At 34.0% G+C, this 19,199-nt stretch overlaps 1 pseudogene; it reads left to right on the top strand.

Moving 5' to 3' along the window:
• Positions 1–8,218: 8,218 nt before the first annotated feature.
• On the top strand, positions 8,219–12,115 carry LOC149564926 (nucleobase-ascorbate transporter 6-like; annotated as a pseudogene).
• The last annotated feature ends 7,084 nt before the right edge of the window (positions 12,116–19,199 follow it).

Raw genomic sequence — 19,199 nt, 5'->3', positions numbered from 1 at the left:
ATACACAATGTGTATTTTGCCCCTGGTATGAAGCACAATTTGATGAGCATTGACGAGCTCATTCAAAATGGATACAAAGTGCTGATGGAGAATGACATGTGTGTCATTCATGAAAAGAATGGGAGCAAGAACTTACTTGCAGCAGTTCAAATGACAAAGAACATGATGTTTCCCTTGAAGATAGAGACATGTTTCTCATCTCAAGTTTGTGCTGCACCTCACAAACATTCAGCTCTAAGGAGTGTGATTGAAGACCCCTCACGGTTATGGCACCTTAGGTATGGTCATCTAGGCTATGCTGGTTTAAATTTATTGTCAAATAAAAGAATGATAGAAGGTTTGCCACGTATAAGAAATTCATGTGACAAGTGTGAGGCTTGTATTTTGGGTAAGCAACATAGGCTTCCCTTTAATTTTGGAAATTCTAGGAGGGCTAGATATCCATTAGAGTTAGTGCATACTGACCTAGTCAGTCCTATGCAAGTTACTTCCATTGGGGGGAGTACTTATTTTATGACATTCATAGATGATTTCAATCGTAGGACATGGGTGTATTTCTTAAAGAATAAATATGAAGCATTTGATAAATTTGTAGAATTTAAAGCCCAGGCTGAAAGAGACTATTGACATTATATCAAGGTTCTAAGATCAGATAGAGGAGGGGAGTATACCTCCAATTCTTTTGTAAATTTTTGCAGGAAATATGGCATAAAGAAAGAGCTCACAACTAGCTATACACCACAGCAGAATGGAGTGGTTGAAAGAAAGAATAGGACCATTGTTGAAATGGCAAGGATCATGATGAAAGAGAAAGGTCTCCCAACTAAATTTTGGGGAGAAGCTGTGGCAACAGCAGTTTACCTAATTAATAGGTGTCCTACAAAGGCAGTCCGTGACAGAATTCCAATGGAAGCTTGGTCACGTATAAGATGGACAGTTGAACACTTAAGGGTGTTTGGATGTGTTGCATATGCACATGTGCCTAAAGAGAAAAGGCAAAAATTGGATGAAAAAGGTGTGAAATGCATTTTCATAGGGTACAGCCCAGAATCAAAGGCATATAGATTTTATGACCCACTGAACAACAAGATGATACTTTCAAGAGATGTGGAATTTTTAAAAAATCAGTCTTGGTATGGACAAATTAATGAGTCACCAAGCACTTCAAGTAAAGTGCCAATTATGAGTGAAGAAGATGCTGATGAACAGTAAGAAGAAGGAGGAAATAGAAGAAAAGGCAAGCAGGTTCAGACATTGCCGAGCTCCTCTAGGCATGACCGAGTGTCAGTGCCGAGTACCAGTGAAGACCAAGCTAGTCGGCAATGCAACAGCAATGGAGATTCTAATCCCACACTCTCCTCCCTGTTACCAAGAAAGACCAAGAGTCTTAGGGAGATATACCAAGATGAAAGGTATGAAGATTATGATGAGAGTGTTAATTTTGCATTATTTTCTCATAGTGATCCAATATATTTTGAGGAAGCTATTAAGGAGAAGAAATGGTGTAATGCCATGGATAAGGAAATAGATTCCATAGAAAGAAATGAGACATGGGAGCTAACTGAATTGCCTCCAAAGAAGCAAGTGATTGGAGTGAAATGGGTCTATAAGACCCAATGCAATGCTGAAGGCAAGATTGATAGGCATAAGGCAGCCCCCACACCAAAAATAGTAGGTCTGAAGTTGAGCAAGGAAGACTCTAGCAAGAGAGTGGATCCAACACTATACAAGAGTATGGTTGGAAGTTTAATGCATTTGACTGCAATTCGGCCAGACCTAATGCATGCAGTAAGTCTGATTTCTAGATTTGTGAAAACACCAAAGGATTCCCATTGGCAAGAGGGAAAGAGGATCCTAAGGTATGTGAAAGGTACCAAGGGATTTGGAATTTTGTATATTGCAAATGATGATTTCAAGTTGGTCGGTTACATGGATAGTGATTGGGCTGGAAGTTTAGATGATAGGAAGAGCACTTCCGGATACATGTTTCATATGAGATCAGGTGCAATTTCATGGGCATCCAAGAAGCAACCTATTGTTGCTCAATCTACAACAGAGGCTGAATACATAGCAGCAAATGCACTAGCATGTCAAGGAATTTGGCTATGGAGGATCTTGACAGATTTGAATGAAAGGCAAGAGGATGGAACCACAATTTATTGTGACAATATCTCATCAATTACATTGTCCAAGAATCCAGTCTTCCATGGGAGAAGCAAGCATATTGAGATCAGATATCACTTCATCAGAGAGTTGGTGGAGAATGGGGATATCAAAATGGATTTTTGCAAGTCTAAGCAACAACTAGCAAACATTTTCACAAAGCCATTAGGCATTGAAACTTTTGTACACTTAAGAGAGAGTCTTGGTGTAGTTGATTTGGATCAGTTGTGATCCTTGTTTGTTTGGCTCGAGACAAAGGGGGAGTGTTGGAATATTTAATATGGTAGTTGACGTTTCCTCTAGAGCCAAATGCCCACCTACCACCTGACAACCAGCAGAACAGACATAAAACATAAATACGGTGGGTGAAGTTTTTCAAATTCTAAAAAGAGGGGGAAACTGGAATATGAAAAAAAGAATGTTTTATTCATTCATTCAGTGAGATCAAGCATATCAGTAGTTGGAGAGTTCAACAGAGCAGAGAAAAGGAAGAAGAAGAAAGTGGTTAGCAGATTCACTTGTTGCAGAGATAGAAGGAAGTATGTTCAGTGTCTCCAATTGCACATGACACCTCTATTCATTATGTGAGTTTGTTGTTATTTGGTTTTCTCCTGTTGAAGCAGTGATTTCTCTAGGCACCTTTTTATGTAGCCATTAGAGTTGTGGGTTTAAAATTTTATTGAAGTTTGAAGTATTATCAGTTTAGGGTTATTTTAAGATTTTCTGGTTGAAGCCGAATGCTCCCAGATTTTGTAATAGTTTAAATCTCAGTTGAATAAAAAAGAAAGTAGGCATACTTGAATCTATTGTTCTTACTCTTCTATTCATTGTATTTGAGAATCTTGGTTGAAAGGTTAAAGCTTGGCTCTCTAGTTTTAATGGCGAAAGCATTCACGTTACAATTTCTTAAGTTATAATTTTTCAGTTGGAGCCGAGCTCACTTGGCATCTATTGTTGCCGAGCATTTCTTTTGGAGTCGACCTTACTCGGCATCCATTGTCCTCTTTGAGTGCCGAGCTAACTCGGCATCTACTACTTTTTCCTTTGTGTGTTGAGCTCACTTGGCACCTATTCACTATCACTCGGCACCATCAAGTGCCGAGTAACCTGCCACTTGGCACCATCAAGTGCCGACCAAAATTGGCACTCGACACCTTCATGTGTCGAGCTAATATTTAAGTGTTGAGAATTTTTTTTTTGAGTTAGAGTTGTGAGATCTAAATCTTTTAATTTATATTTCTCACATATATCTTATATGCTAGTGATATCCCAAGTGTTGACTTATCATAAAATTTTGATTGGATTGTTAATGCAGATGGAGTATTCAATTTATTGATGTAAGGGTATAATAAGCCCGTGAGTCTTCAATCTGATGATTCAATTATATGTTCACCTTTATCTATATAGATTTCTGCTGACTACAATTGATTTCTTGTTTTGAATGTATAACTCTTTATTTCTTATATATGATAGATGATCTGCTGCTAATATAATTTTTATTATTTCTGTTCAATGCTTTCTTTGTCTTTTGCTAGCTGTAATGGTTTCTAGGTTCTGATTGTCTGTTGTTTTCATATGTTTGATTGCCTTCTTAACTTGTTCTATTCCCCTCTTATACTCGCATGGGGAGAAGGCAGGGAAATGACCTTCCAAAGACTAGTATCGTGACTTTTAGTTTTTAGTTTATTATTATTTTTATTTAATGCTTCTATATATATTATTTATTTATAATATAGGTCAATTTTCTATATATGTTCTGCTTATATATAATATATTTCTATTTCTATTTTATAAAATATAATACATGTTTTGTATTATAATATATAATATATTTTATATTATATAATACATGTTTTGTGTATATATGTATATGTATGTATAGTTAGTACTTAGCATACATATTTAATAATTTTGTATTTATTGAATCTATATATATAAAAGAGAATGAATCTATAAGGTTCATTTATGAATATATTTTATTGATATCATTAATTTGTCATTATTGTACATGATTAGGATTACATTTAGAAGAAAAAAATGATAATTACATTAATACAAAATTTTATTTATCTTTAGTCAAGGGTCATTAGAAATAATACCAAGTATTCCATCCTCTCTTAAACAAGGAAATCTCAAATGCTAAATAATGTGAAATGGTGTGATCAAATAAGGCAATTTTGAAGGATTACACTAGATTTGACTTTATGTTGGATATAGACTTACTAAAATGATGTGATCTCCCTCGTAACATAAAAAGGGATTTACAAAATTGTTTTTAAACTTAGTCCGCTCTTTTCCCTCTAAGCAGTTGAAACTCAAATACTAAACTAAGTGGATTTAAAATAAAATACAAAAAGGATAAGGGTTTAGAGAAATCTAATCTACTTCTAACTCCTAAGAACAATGATAACAATAGATACTGCTTATATAGGTGGATTTCTTAATCAAGTTCTGCTTTGCTACAAGGAAACTACAGAAAAACAATGCAATCTCCAAAGGTACAAAGGATTTTCATATTGTAAACATTCATTCAGATATCCAATTATGACGCAATCCAAATGAACATCCACAATCAAACTAGTGCTTAATGAGGATCAAAATAACCATACACTACGATTTGCAATCAACAACTCCAAATGTTATGAAGTATGAACCAAAGAATCCATCAAGTATCTCAACATTTATTCATTAAAACTAGTAAACTTCAACCAAAACTTGAGAAGTGGAAAGCATACAAAATGTGGAAACAACACACAAAGATCCACCATGTCTTTAACGGAAATTGTATATTAATTTCGGCATAGTCTTGGTAGCATTTTCTAATTTCCTCCTACTGCAACCACTACTTTCCATCACCTATCTAATGCCTTTACAATGAGTTCAAGTCTCTCATAGACCTCTCAATCACAATTGAAGGGTCCAAATTGATTCTAAATCAACAACCAAGATCATGGTTGAAAAACTTGGACTCAAAACTACTCGTCGATGCCTAAAAAACTCGTCAAAAAACTTGACAACTTAAAAAATTACTTAAATTTCACTACAAATGCATTTTTTTTGCAAAACACAATGAGGCAATGCATCTAATGAGCCAATAAAGGAGTAAACAAAAGAAACAAGATGAATCTAGATATATTTAAATGCAAATTTCCTCATGTGGAATGATAGTGGCTGGTAGCCTGATAGTCTAAAGAAAAACTAGAATAGCTAATTGTCTTTATAATACTATAAGTAAATACAACATCAAAACAGTCTACATCTTCCTCTTCCCCTTCTCGATAGCTCTAGTGAAAACTACGAGAAAGGTAGGGAGTCTAGTCCATCTTGGACGTAGATGGTGTTGGTGCTAATGTTATTGTAGCTATGGTCGAAATCCTTTTGGCCGACAGGGATACGATAAAGGTTGTGATAATATAATTATTGTGGTACAATAATTATATTGATTAATACTATTCTAATAATTATATATATTGTTTTATGGTTCGATGGAAGTTTGAATAATGAGACTGCAAGCTGCAATCGACTCTCTGTTCAATATATTGTTTCTCTTCGTACTGATGTAAAATGTGGCATCAGATTTTGGTGTATATTGTGGCCTCTTGTTAGGGGTGGTTGTAGATTATGGTGATACAGTGACATTGTAAATATTTGCGCTTAGTTGAAACGGTTTGAGTTGTAAATTGGTTTTGTTTGTGATGAAGGGCGAGGGGAAGCATTTCTGTCACCTTAGCAAAAAAATATTGGAGAGAGCTCAAATGAAACGAGAACAAGGTAATAGATATGCTTTGTTCTCCAAAGGAATTGGATTACCTAAGTGGATACGTAAAAATAGAGTCAACCGTGGCAAGAAGGAAAGAGGCTTGAAATGTAGTTGTCTGTATAAGTCCTGTTCTGGCAAGGCAACATTGCATAACTATGAGAATTTTCGTAACAGTTCAGTTCCGATGAGGGTGAACTATTTTTGGAATGGCTCATGGAATGATTTTTCTGTCCAAGTTCTGGATTCACTTAGAGTTGAGTTTTTGGCTGGCATGCCCACTGTAGAGTTGGCAATAGATGGCTCACCATATGTTGTTGATTTTTTGCGAATGCTGCAAATAGATTCGAGGGCGGGCTGTCAAAGGTCCATCGCTTGGATTGACGAGAATGGGTCATGCTTTTTTCCCAAATTTATCATTGAGGATAATGCCGATGAAGAAGTTGCTTCTGAGGTTGAGGTTGAGATTGAAATTTGAATAAGTCCAACGGAGGCCTCAAATGCCGAGAACTGTGATACAGTTCCTGCTAATATGGATGTTTTGAAAATTGTGCAAGTTTGTGTTCCTGATAATGTTGGAGTCTCCAAAACTCAAATAAATAACTTTCGTGGTCACTTAAAGCTCCTGTCCAAGGTGCCGAATTTGAAGACTGTAGCTGATGTGGCTTCAATGAATATTGCTAAATTAGATGAGTTGATCAAGAAATATTCAACTAAGATCCCCACTAGTGAAAATGAATTGTATAGAGATTTAAGAAATTCAAACTTGTCTAAGGATCCAAAGCCAGAACCTGTCACTGAGTTACCAATGAAGATTTTCTAAACAAAGCAGTTATTTGATAAACCATCAACTAAGGTTCGAACAGGCACAGAAGCAACTCAGTTGGAGAATGGCCAGGTATTGCATTATGAGGTTAAGGATGGTGTGATTAATAACAATTTGCTTTCTGAATCCCAACAATGTTCTAGTTTTGTGACTCGTGAATTTGAACATCCGGGGGACAGATTGATCAAATTAATGGATTGCGATAGAGAGCTTGTAGCTGTAAAAAATTGTTTCCTTACTAGCTTAAATAAAATTGGATTTGCAACCAGTGTTACTGGTATTTATCGAAATTCACATACAGGTAGGCTGGGATAGGCTCGGTTGCAGATTTTCAACAAACAAGTTGAGATAGCAAGAAATTCTCATGGTAAAGCAAATGTTAAATATGCATGGCATGGGGCATCCGATACAAGTATATCATCAATTATACTACATGGTTTTAGCAATAACAGATTAATGAATGGTGGTCCGACATATGGTGTTGGTGTTTATCTTGCTCCTGAAGATTGCTCCTACCTAAGGTATGAAAGATTATGTTCAAAGATGCTGTCTTTGGTGGAGATTTCTTTTAAATGTTTAAATTTCAGAATATTCTTTCCTTTAATAGGCATATTCTTTATTTAAGAAGGAATGTTTGAATGACTATTATTGCTTATTCTTTACAGTGTTTCATTTTCAAACTTGGACATTAATGGGGAATAGTATGTTGTGTTGTGCCGAGTTATTTTGGGGAATGTTGAGGAAGTTCCTCTTGGCTCTTTTCAGTTTCATTCAACTTGTGAAAAGTTTGATTCTAGCATTAACGATATCGCCTATCCAAAGCATTACATTATTTGGAGCACTCACATGAATACACACATTCTGCCAGAATATGTTATCATTTTTAAGCCTCCTCACCATTCTCCTGGTATTGTTGAATTGTGCTTTTTAATACCATCTCAATTATGCTAAGTGATCTGCAATCTGGACAATTGTATGTTTTGTTTACCCAGAGTAATAACGTGTTTTGAATGTTACAACTTGTTCAGATGGATTGGGAGCAAGTGAACTTGCTTCTGATGTTTGTAGAAATATGAGGAGTGATGCTCATGTAGCTAATGGATTTTTTGTTTATGAGTTGGTAATCTGAAATGGTCTAATTTCACAATTATGTTGATTAATATCTGTCACATACTTATTTTTTGTAAGAGCTTTCCCATAGGTGGCTTATTGAGCCCGTACTTTCTTAATTGGTTTCCACGAGCCATGCACAAACACAAACAAAGAAAACCAATATAAGGTAGAGGCACCTAGAAGAGAACCTGTGCAAGATCCTAGCATGAGGAACATGCCATTTTACTATCTATCATCAAAAAGTTTCTTCCCACGGCTAAAATAAAATTATTGGAACATCAATACAATGCGTACAAGGTAGATCATTGTTTCTTAGAGTTTTTGTTGTCATTGAGGTAGTGTTATAGTTTCAAGAGAAAATGCGCATAAGACTAGATTTATACACTGCCTATAATTGTCAGGCAGGAAGAATTAGCAAAGATACATTCATAAGGAGGGTGAGGACAGTTACCACTGATAAGTTGCTGATTGAAGTTATTCAAAACTTAAAAGAGAAGGTATTTTAGTTTTAACCATAATTTGATATGGGTTTATTGGTTGCATTGAGTTATTCTGCTTGAAATCTTGTGGAAGTTGATTAAAAGGGATGTTGGATTTGTTTCCTATCTAGGTTGAAGACCCTGTGAAATTGTCTGTATGTAAATACACTAAATAACTGGTGATTGAACATAATTGTCCATGTCTTGGCACACTATTGCTTAAAGTTAAGATGCTTTTCATTTAGTGCTGTTTGCAACTTCATACATGGTTATTGTGATTTACTAACCATCAGTAATGTTTTTCTGTTTATTGCTTTCAACTAGGTCTGTTTACATTTTTAGATGATTGGATCATTTTAAATGTATAATTTCCTATAGCAGAAATCTTGATATATATATATAAAGAGTTTTCTTTATCATTACTGGCATTTCATTTCGGTTTCTTGGTTTCTAACTTTAATTCTTTGGATTCTTGGCTTGATTTGCCTCTATCTCTCATGGGTGATAAACTGATTGTTGTTGACTCTAAACTGTGTTTCAAATTTCCTCAAGGTTAATCTATATACAATGACCAATATCTAATTATTTTTTCTTACGTTCTTTCTACTTGTGTTAGTCTACTTGTCTGCAATTTTCTTTTATCTTCTAAAAATTTATTGCTCTGTTGTTGGCCCTTAATATAATAGAGAAATTTTCTATATGCCATTTTATATATTTATGTATTTCAAATAAACATTTTCCATTATAAAAGTATTCTACGTTGGACATTACTAGCTGAGATTAAGGGTGGTGTTTTGTGATGTTAAGAGAAAATTTAAAAACTCATATCATATCCTTTTAGGAACTGGGTATCACAAATGAACAGGTCTTCATAATGTACAGAAAAACTAATATCTCGTCTCTCCAATTTTTATTTATTTATCCTTTTCTTCCTTGAATTCTTATTGTGTCTATTAAGAAGTTGTGTGCTTTAGTAACTATGAATGTAGAAAAATGTTTTTTTGATGGTGCTCTGGAGACATTTATCAAATACATCTTTATCACTGCATCTAGCTTGTAGAGAATGTGTAAGGACCAACCATTTCTAGCTGGTGCTAGAGTTCTTTAAAACTGACTGCTAGAAACTGTTTAGCTTTCCTAATTATGGTCTCAATTTTTTGATATTTTAAGTGCCACCTTCAAAATTGCAATATCTATGGTTATAGACACATCTTCAAATTAAATCTGTATTTCTGATTACAGCTTCCTCTTTTTGGGTTTATTCAATTATGGTTGTGGAACAATTATTTTTCATCATGAAGTCTAACTGCTTGATAGGGATTGAACTTTATACACATTGTATGACAAGTACTAGGTTTAGCTACTAGGCCAATCCACTGTTTGTAATATGGTAACATTGGACATGTATTGTATGTACAACTTAGTTTCTAAGATTGATAACATGCTTTTTTTGAGATCTCTTCTTATGTAAGTAATGGAGCATAACTTATTTTTGGATCTAATGCAGGTTGACAAAGAAACAGTGTTCCTCAATTGCTTCTTGATTCAAAGAGAATTAATGTGGACAATCAATCTACCTTATTTGTGGGTCAGGTACCAAAATAAATTTGAATAAAGAAGTAAATGATCTATAGCGAATCCTTAATATGTTTAATAAATAGGGTTATTGTGAGTAGATTTTGCACAGAAGATTTCATGAATGATCTATATACAATGTTTACTATAATCTTGCTTGAAACATATATAAAAGAGAATGCTACTTGTTTGAAATATATCTATAGTTTTTTCAAGTTTATGTTGGCAACCATTTGCTATATGTAACCAATTGATGTTGAACTAAAGTTGACACACTCTTGTATTGCTTATTCTACCTGACATAATGTCATAAAATTGACAACCAGTTTACCTTATTTATAGGTTAGGTGCCAAGATACAATTGATAAAATAAAATAATGATCCATGTTAATGCTCAAAAATTTAGTAAATGGGTTAATGCAAGCAGATTTTGCATGGAGGATTTCATGAATGATCCATACATTTTCTTGAGTCATTGTGTCCTGTTTGAAATATATGAAAGGGGTGCTTGTTATTTGAAATACAATCACAATTTGTTTTTCAGCAATGAAATTCTTTTATGCTATTTTGAAAATAGTTTTGCGTTAGCATGCCATATGTGTAATGAACTCTTTTGTTAAATCACATTTTTGAAAACAATTTTCACTCATTCTTGTTATTCTGCAGGATAAGGATTCCCTATCCATTCCAATGGGGAGCACCCATATTTGATGCAGGACAAGCATTTGCAATGATGGCTGCTGCTTTTGTGTCACTTGTTGAGGTTAGCTTGTCAAATTCCAAATTCTAGTCTTTATATTTAATTGTTTTTGTAGTTGCTGACTACTTTGTTAATTATCCATATGCTGCAAAGTGTATTGATTGTTGTGCTTTGAATTGGCAATCTAGTGGTGCATTTTATGCTATGTCAAGGTATGCAAGTGCCGCAACTCCTCCTCCATCTATCCTAAGCCAAGGTATAGGGTGGTAGGTGAGGAGTGGACTTTTTCTTCTTTACTTCTCTCATTCCTCTTTTCCTTGTGTCTGGACATTAGCATTATTAGAGGAAGGTTAGGGAGGAGATCTAATAGGTATTTTTGCAGGGAATTGGAATCTTGTTGGATGGGATGTTTGGAACTATAAATGGGTCCACTGTATCAGTGTAAGAAGCTTGGCACTTTCAGCTGCTCCTTGGCCCTCATGAAAAAGGACTAATTCAGAACTCTAAATTGTGTGTTTTCTGCATGCAATGAGAATGTTGGTCTTTTGGCATTGACACGAGTTGGAAGTTGCAGGGTGATATAGATTGCAACAGGATTTATGATATTCTTCTCTATTCTTGGTGATAATCATCTTCAGCTGGGCTCTCTATTCTCTATAGTATTTGGATGTTGTATTTTAAACCTAATAATTCACAGAGCTGATTTTGCGCTTTTATCATTCCAAGAAAATTTGGAGCAATCTTTGCCTTCATTCCAATATCTACTGTTTCTGCTTTATATTGCCTTTTAGTTGCTTATGTTGAAATGTATGAGCAACACATATTTCCATTATGTTGCAATCTCAGTCAAGTTTCAACTATTTACTCATTTCACTGTCTGGTTTTTGCAATTTATGAGAAAGCCTTGGATAAGCTTATGATTAGTTTGCACAAATTAATACTTGTAGTCAAAAAATTTGTCCATTTTGTTTTCTAAGTTTTGTGATTTTGATGAGCAGCTACTAGAGCGCTTAGCTTTCTCCAATATTGCAAACTAAATAGTTTTGGGACAATTTTTATCCTGTGTTTCTCTTCATTTTTGGGCTTGTCTGTACCTCAGTATTTCAATGAGTTCATAGTTGCTTCTGGGCATGGTCCAGTCCACATTGGATCTTGATGGGTAGGATTTCTATTCCTCTATTCGAGAAGCTAGAGAAAGTTAATATCACATTTATTTTGGTGACATTAAGTTGAACTATGACAATTTGGAACTAAATTGTTTTTGTAACTAGATTATCTTGCAGTTCAACGACATTTTGAATGTGATTTTCTCATCACCAACAATAGTTGCTGGATTTGTAGCAATAGTACTGGATAACACTTTGCATGTACATGAGAGTTCAACAAGGAAAGACCAAGTTTGGCATTGGTGGGAGAAGTCACGTAAATTCAAAATTGACCCTAGAAGTGAAGAATTTTATGCTCTTCCATTCAGAATAAATAAGTTTTTCCTATTTGATTGAACATTTTTTTAGATCAGGTAGTGATAAATTTACTTGTAGTGTAGTCTTTTCTTCTAGAATCCATTCATGGAAAGAGTAATTTTTTTTTACAAAATTGATTTTGGCTTATAGATAGGGGAGCTAGTTTGTCCCATCATCAATAACAATATGTTTTGAATATATTACTATTAAGGTCCTAAAGTTGTATTGGTTGCTTGTGAGTTTATTATTTTTTGATGCATGTTATAACTATTTTGGTGGTGCAAAGTTAATTGTATAAAATAGTTTATGGCTTGCAAAGAGACCACATTTCTTTGGGGCATTCTATAAAATAGTTCACATGCCTTGCCTATGATTTGAAATTTTGCATTCATTCTACACTCTCTCATCTTGATGATGGGTTACAAAGAGTGATCTGAAATGATGATGCTAAAAAATACACACAATCAAATCCAAAACGAACTTGCATTACAAATGGATTGTGGAAATCTGATATTGTTAACTTTGCATGCATGTGATTTCCACAATCCATTTGTAATGCAAGTTCGTTTTGGATTTGATTGTGCGTGTTTTTTAGCATCATCATTTTAGATCACTCTCTATAATCCATCATCAGGATGAGAGAGTGCAAGATGCATGCAAAATGTCAAATCATAGGCAAGGCATGTGAATTTTTTTATAGAATGCCTCAAAAAAATTTCAACCAAGCATTGGTCAAAATTTCAACCAATGCTTGGAAGTTTTCTACCAAGCATTAGTCAAAATTTTAACCAATTCTTGATAGTTTTTTACCAAGAATTGGTCAAAATTTTGACCAATGCCTGGAAGTTTTCTACCAAGAATTGGTCAAAAATTTGACCAATGCTTGGCAGTATGCTTGGTGGAAATCACACCAAGGCTTTGGAAAGTTTTCGACCAATGGATTGGTCAAAATTTTGACCAAGTAAGTTGGTCAAATTTTCAACAAGAAAAACTTGGACCAATTGGTTGGTCCAAATTTCGACCAATATTGGTCGAAAAATGAGGTCAAATGTAGTAGTGAATTTTGATTGATTCACTTTTGATCAATAGAAAAAAAATAATTTCTCATCAAGGATGTTGCCTCTATGGATCTGTGAATTCTAGTCTCCATAGCTTTTGCTTCTCTCTCCTGTGATAGGTGTTTGCATATAGATGATTCTTGGGAGTTGTGAGGTTGATTTTTCATCAACTTCGACAATTGTAAATAGTTAGGTTTCTTTTTTTTTTCTTTTAGGTAAATAATACCTACCACATGGGAGCACATGCCAACATTCCTTGTAAAGACTTGTCAAGCAACTAGTTCTATGAATTTTCCATCATTTAATTATTTATTTTATTTTTTAAATAATGAATTGTGAATTTCTAGGCTAACCCCTTTTGTCATGAAGTAAGAATCTTTGTGCAGGGATCCTCTATGGGTGTAATTAGAAAGCTATACTCTACTTTAACAATTGTTCAATATACGGTGTTAAAATTATCATGCTCTAATAAGTTTTTTTATGTTTCAAATGCTGCAAATTAGTAAAAGCAATTTAAGAACTCCAAAAGGAGGAGACAAGGGATGCTATGAAAACACACTAGAGAAAAATGGATTTTATATTATACTACGAGTATTGTTTACATATACATCTCAAAATTGCACAAAATTTCAAAAAATTTTGATGCAAGTTTTCCTTTTCAAAAAAAAAGAAAAGATTTGTTCAAAGTACAAGCCATTAATATTTGGTGCCTCTTTCACTAGATGTGTCTTTTTTACTCAACTCCATAGGTGTTTACCACACTTTCAAATAAAGGAGCCTCCAAAATATGGAAGAGATTATACTACTTAATGTGCTTGTGAAGATTTTTTTCAAGGAACTATGGATAATTCTCTTTTAGCCCAAGGATAAAAGTTCATTAGTATTTTGAGGCTTGCATAGAGTTCTTAATCCTATAGTAGGGATTCTCCAAGATTTGCCAAAACTACGAAGCAAATTTTGGAAGTGTGTAGTTATTCACGCCAACCCTCAATGTTTCTCTCAAAATCACTATGTGGATACCACATGCCAAAATTACAGTTGTCTTGATCATAGTTTACTTTTCAGGATAGTAAAGTCTCTTCCCAAGTGCCACATATATGTCCTAGACTATTTGCAAATTCTTCATTGGAAGGTCTAATCCTCTTAAGAACTATACACATGTCTCCTCTACAAAGATGGTTATGAAGCATGTCTAACTTCAACAACATGTAATGCTATGGTGTCATGTGCCTAGATTCTTAGGTTGAACACTTTCATGATGGGGATCATGAGTCATTACCTAGAGGAAAAAGGTGACCTTGTGTTTTTCCTCCCTAAGTCATGGAGACATGTAAACTACTAGCATCAACATGAAAAGTGGACCCCATGCCAATGCTAATTAGTGATGCCATTCCCTTCTAGATACATTTCTCACACTTCAATGTTTTAGGGTTTCTCCCTCATAATGCTTTAAATGGCTCATTATGTGATGTAAAACAAAGGAGACATTCTAAAGACTTCTGATTTTTAGCACTTATAAGGAGACTATTATGTTGGCTTATCTTTGACATATGTGTGTTTGATTCATTAAATAAAATCAATTATGCCTTCACCCTCTAGAGTATGTGTGAAATTCATTATGCTTATCCAAATTTATGTGTTATTTCCAACTTTAGCTTAGCATCTCTATTATATTCTTGAAGTAGACCATGCTCTTGTATTTTTATGTTTTATATGTAATGTTTTATGGTCTTCCCTATGTTACCAAGTTTAGACACCTATAATGTGCTCTTATGATTTAGTTGGTTGGTTTCAACATGATCTCCCACCCTTGAAGTTCTTGTGTTAGAATAGGATGTGCAAGAAGTTTTGAACATTTGGTATACAAGTTCTAGTGCATAACCTTTTATTTTATGCACTCTCTCCCCTTTTCTCACAAAATATATATACAAAGAGTTAGCTTCTAAAATCCTAGAGCAATCTCAATAAAAGTACTAGAGTCCCATGCCCATTGAAGCTTCCATAGGGCTATTATGTTTGAGAGTAATTTTAAGTGTCAACCATACCCTTTTTTGGTACACCCAGTAGAACCTAAAGGAACAAAGGAAGTAACCCTAGAAGTTATTAAATACTTCAGATTCTTATGGACAAAATAGAAAAAAACATTTCACAGGATAAGTTTTCAAAGTCCTAGTTAAGGCATGGACCAAAACAACCAAAGATATGTTGGATGGGTTGTTCCCTAACTAAGCCATGTCACTCATTTTCCTTGTGAAGGGAAATATTTCTTATTTTACAACATAAATTAAGGATTATCAAATGTGAACAACATGAGAAAGCCCTTTGAGATTATATAGATAGGCTTGAGGCTTCTTGTAAAGAATGTTGTGAAATGGAGGAACCCCTAGTTGGAGAAAGAAAATACACAAAGACTCCCTTGGAACACTAGGGCCCATATGTGATGAGCCCATATAGAAAATATATTTGAGATTTTCCTTATTGCCCTTAGCATCATAGAAACTTCTATTGCCAAGAGAAAATTTGAATAAGTGTGACAAACTAAATTGAGAAGGTCTATAGCTGACACTAGAAGGTGTTCATAGGGTATCTTTTTGGGACCCATGGGGATCAATCACTCAACTTTTTCCTTCTCTAAGATCCCACCATTAAGAACAACTTTTCTACTTTGAAGAACTTTGAAGGTGTAGGGTTGGCTCCAAAAGAAATTGGAATACCAAATATACTTGTGTATGTTTGGGATGAACTCGAAGCATTCTGTATGTCACTCAAAGAAGGCATCCCAAATACTCCACAAAGGTTGGTTCATGAGCTCAAGAAGGAAAAAAAAATGACAAGCCCAAGCATTGAAGTACACCCATTATGCTAGCCCAGATGCATGGGTGTCAAATTAGTTTTCTAGCAAATTTACTCATGCACTATTATGACGTGATTAGGCCCACAAAAAATATGAAGATGTTCACATCAAAGACAAGGGGATATTATCTTATGAATTTTGAGGTGACATCATCTCTAGTAAAAATGCCCTATAATTCTATGGGGTATAGGGAAGAATGATTATTAGTAGAGGAATACCCTAGAATTCCTTGCATTGATAAGGTGATACATGTTCCTTTCTTTTGTTAGTGGAAAACATTAAGGCCATCAAGAAGAGGAAGAAATTTGGACTGCAAAGGTAGCTACTTTTTAAATCCTATTAATGGTTTCTTTTAAATGCAAGATTAGATTGGTTTATTGTAAATAGTTAAGTTTTTTTTCTTCTTTTAGGTAAATAAGTTTTACTACATAGAAACAAATGTAATGTTCCTTGAAAATACTTGTTAGGAAATTAGTTTCTCAAAAAAATTATTGTTTGTTTATTTTTTTTCCTTTTTAAATGATGCATTTATAAATTACTGGGCTTTTTTTTTCATGAGGAAAGAATCACCTTGTAGGGATCTTCAGTGGGCATTCTTAGAAATGTGGTCTCTATTTTCTCTACTATTCAGTATGCGATGTAAAATTCTTGTTCTCTCCTAATTTTTTTTTTCTTTTATAATTTAGACAATGCAACTTAGCATCAAAGAATTTAAGCAATCCAAAAGGATGAGAGCTAATTCTCTTTCATTCCAAGGATAAAATATCATTGGTATCTGAGGATTGCACATGATTCTAAATCTCGTAGGAAGGATTCTCCAAAGAGATTCCATAACTATGACACAATTTTCCCAAGTGTAGAGTTATTCACACCAACCCTTTCTCTACCCCCTTAGTGTTTCTCTCATTATGATCTTGTGCGTGTCACATGCCAAAATTGCAGTTGTCTTGATCATGGTTTCCCTTTTACCACACCAAAGTCTATTCCCGAGAGCCACATATATATCCTAAGCTATTTGTATATTCTTTATTGGTAGGTCTAATACTCTCAAGAACTATACACATGTCTACACCATGAAGATGGTTATGATGCATGGATCACTTAAACAACAACATGAAATGCTATGGTGCCATGTGTCTAGCTTATGAGGATGAGAAATTTCATGATGGGGGTCATGAGTCATTATGGATTCCAATTATCTATAGGTAATTATGAGAGCAACCTCAAGTCTATATACTAGATTCATTCACATTTGTCCTCATCATGTTTTATCCATAATCAATGCTAGAAGGAAAATGGTGATCTTGGGTTTTTACTCCCCAAGTCATCGAGATATGTGAATGACTAATTTTACCATCTGACACTAGAAGGTATTCATAGGGTATCTTTTTGGGACCCACATGGGTCAATTACCCGACTCTCTCTTTCTCTAGGATCTTTGGTCCCACCATTAAGAACAGGTTTTATATCCTAAATAACTCTAAAGGTGTGGGGTTAGATAAAAAAGAAATTAGAATACCAAGGTAGAAGCACAAACTTGTGTCACCATTTGGGATATCTTGGAGGGTTACGAACGAACCCATGTGGTGCTAAGTGGTATCGATGTGGTGCAAAGGTCGCAAACTAGTTACAACTGAAATGATTTCGGCTATAACACTTTTGACCAGAATAGTTATCTGAAAATTAACGAAGAAAAGTGTTTCTTTTATATGAGGTCATGTAAGGTGGTATAAAAAATAACCATGTTTTTTGAGTAAAACCCTTGGGGCTGAAACTGTCTATGTGTCATCCTATGTGGCAGCCACACAAACAAAAATAGAGTATTTTTAAAACTTCTCACTTCTAAGGCTAATTTCTCCATTAAAAATGAAGTTTATTCAAAAAATTAAAATACCCTTTTGTATATTGTGGAGTCAAGATTATGGTCATATAAATTTTATAGTGTTTTGAGTAGTTATAATATGTTATACTTTTAAAATATTACAAGTAGGTATTTTAAGATTCAAGAAGATGTCACTTCAAAAAAGGAAAAAAAGAAAAGAAAATCATGTTAAAAAATTAAAACTTTATATGTACCTCTAGAGGAGAGAGTCCTCTTCAAGAATATGTAACTTTTATATATATATATATATATATATATATATATATATATATATATATATATATATATATATATATATATATATATATATATATATATATATATATATTTGATATGAAAAGTTTGGCGGGAAAAAAAATATCATTTTCTGATAAGTTTGACTTTAAACACTTATAACTTAAAAAATATACATCAAAAATCAAAATTTACTTTCTTGTCCACTAGATCTACATGTCAATTATAACGTATTACAAAATCAAAGAAAAATATGATCATTTGCATATTTTTGTTTGGTGGGTATGAAACTCTATATTTTTCAGGATTTAAAAAAATTTAAAAATGGACTTAAAAAATTTTAAAAAATCTTTCTCAATTTTTTTTAAAAAAATTATAGACTAAAACTTCATCCAATTTTACACATTTCATTAGTTTACATCATCTTCAAATTCTAAACACAAATACCACTTTTATGTCATTAAAGTTGAACAATTTAAGTTCTGATATCCTTTTCCTTTAAAAAAGGTGAAACAGTTTTGTGCTTTTACCCACCAAAGATGCTTTTCGATGTAACTCATTATCTTGAAAAAGATGAAGATGGGCATTTTGGGGATGAACTCGAAGCATTTTTTTATGTCACTCGAAGAAGGCATCCCAACTACTCCACCAAAGTTGGTTTATGAGCCTAAGAAAGAAAAATATTCTAACAAGCCCAAGCATGGAAGTACACCCATTATGCTAGCCCAAATTCATGGGTGTTAGATTAGATTTATGGAATATTTACTCATGGACCATTATGATGTGGTTAGGCCCACAAAAAATATGAAGAGGTTCCCATCAAAGACAAGGGGATATTGTCTTGTGAATTTTGAGGTGCAATCATCTTTAGTATGAATGCCCTACAATTCTATGGGGTGTAGGAAAGAATGATTATTAGTATAGGATTATCCCTAGAATCCCTTGCATTGATAAGATGATAGATGTGCCTTTTTCTTGTCACTAGAAAAAATTAGCCACATGTATCTTTTTGGGACCCATGCGAGTCAATCACCTAGATCTATCCTTCTCTAAGCTCTCTAGTCCCATCATTAAGAACAAGTTTTTATCCCCAAA

The sequence above is a fragment of the Cupressus sempervirens genome, chromosome 3 (assembly GCF_028749045.1).
Source record: "Cupressus sempervirens isolate cs-2001-9-10 chromosome 3, ASM2874904v1, whole genome shotgun sequence".
Classification (NCBI taxonomy): domain Eukaryota; kingdom Viridiplantae; phylum Streptophyta; class Pinopsida; order Cupressales; family Cupressaceae; genus Cupressus; species Cupressus sempervirens.
Note: the sequence above shows the minus strand (reverse complement) of the source record. Positions and strands in the feature narration are given on the sequence as shown.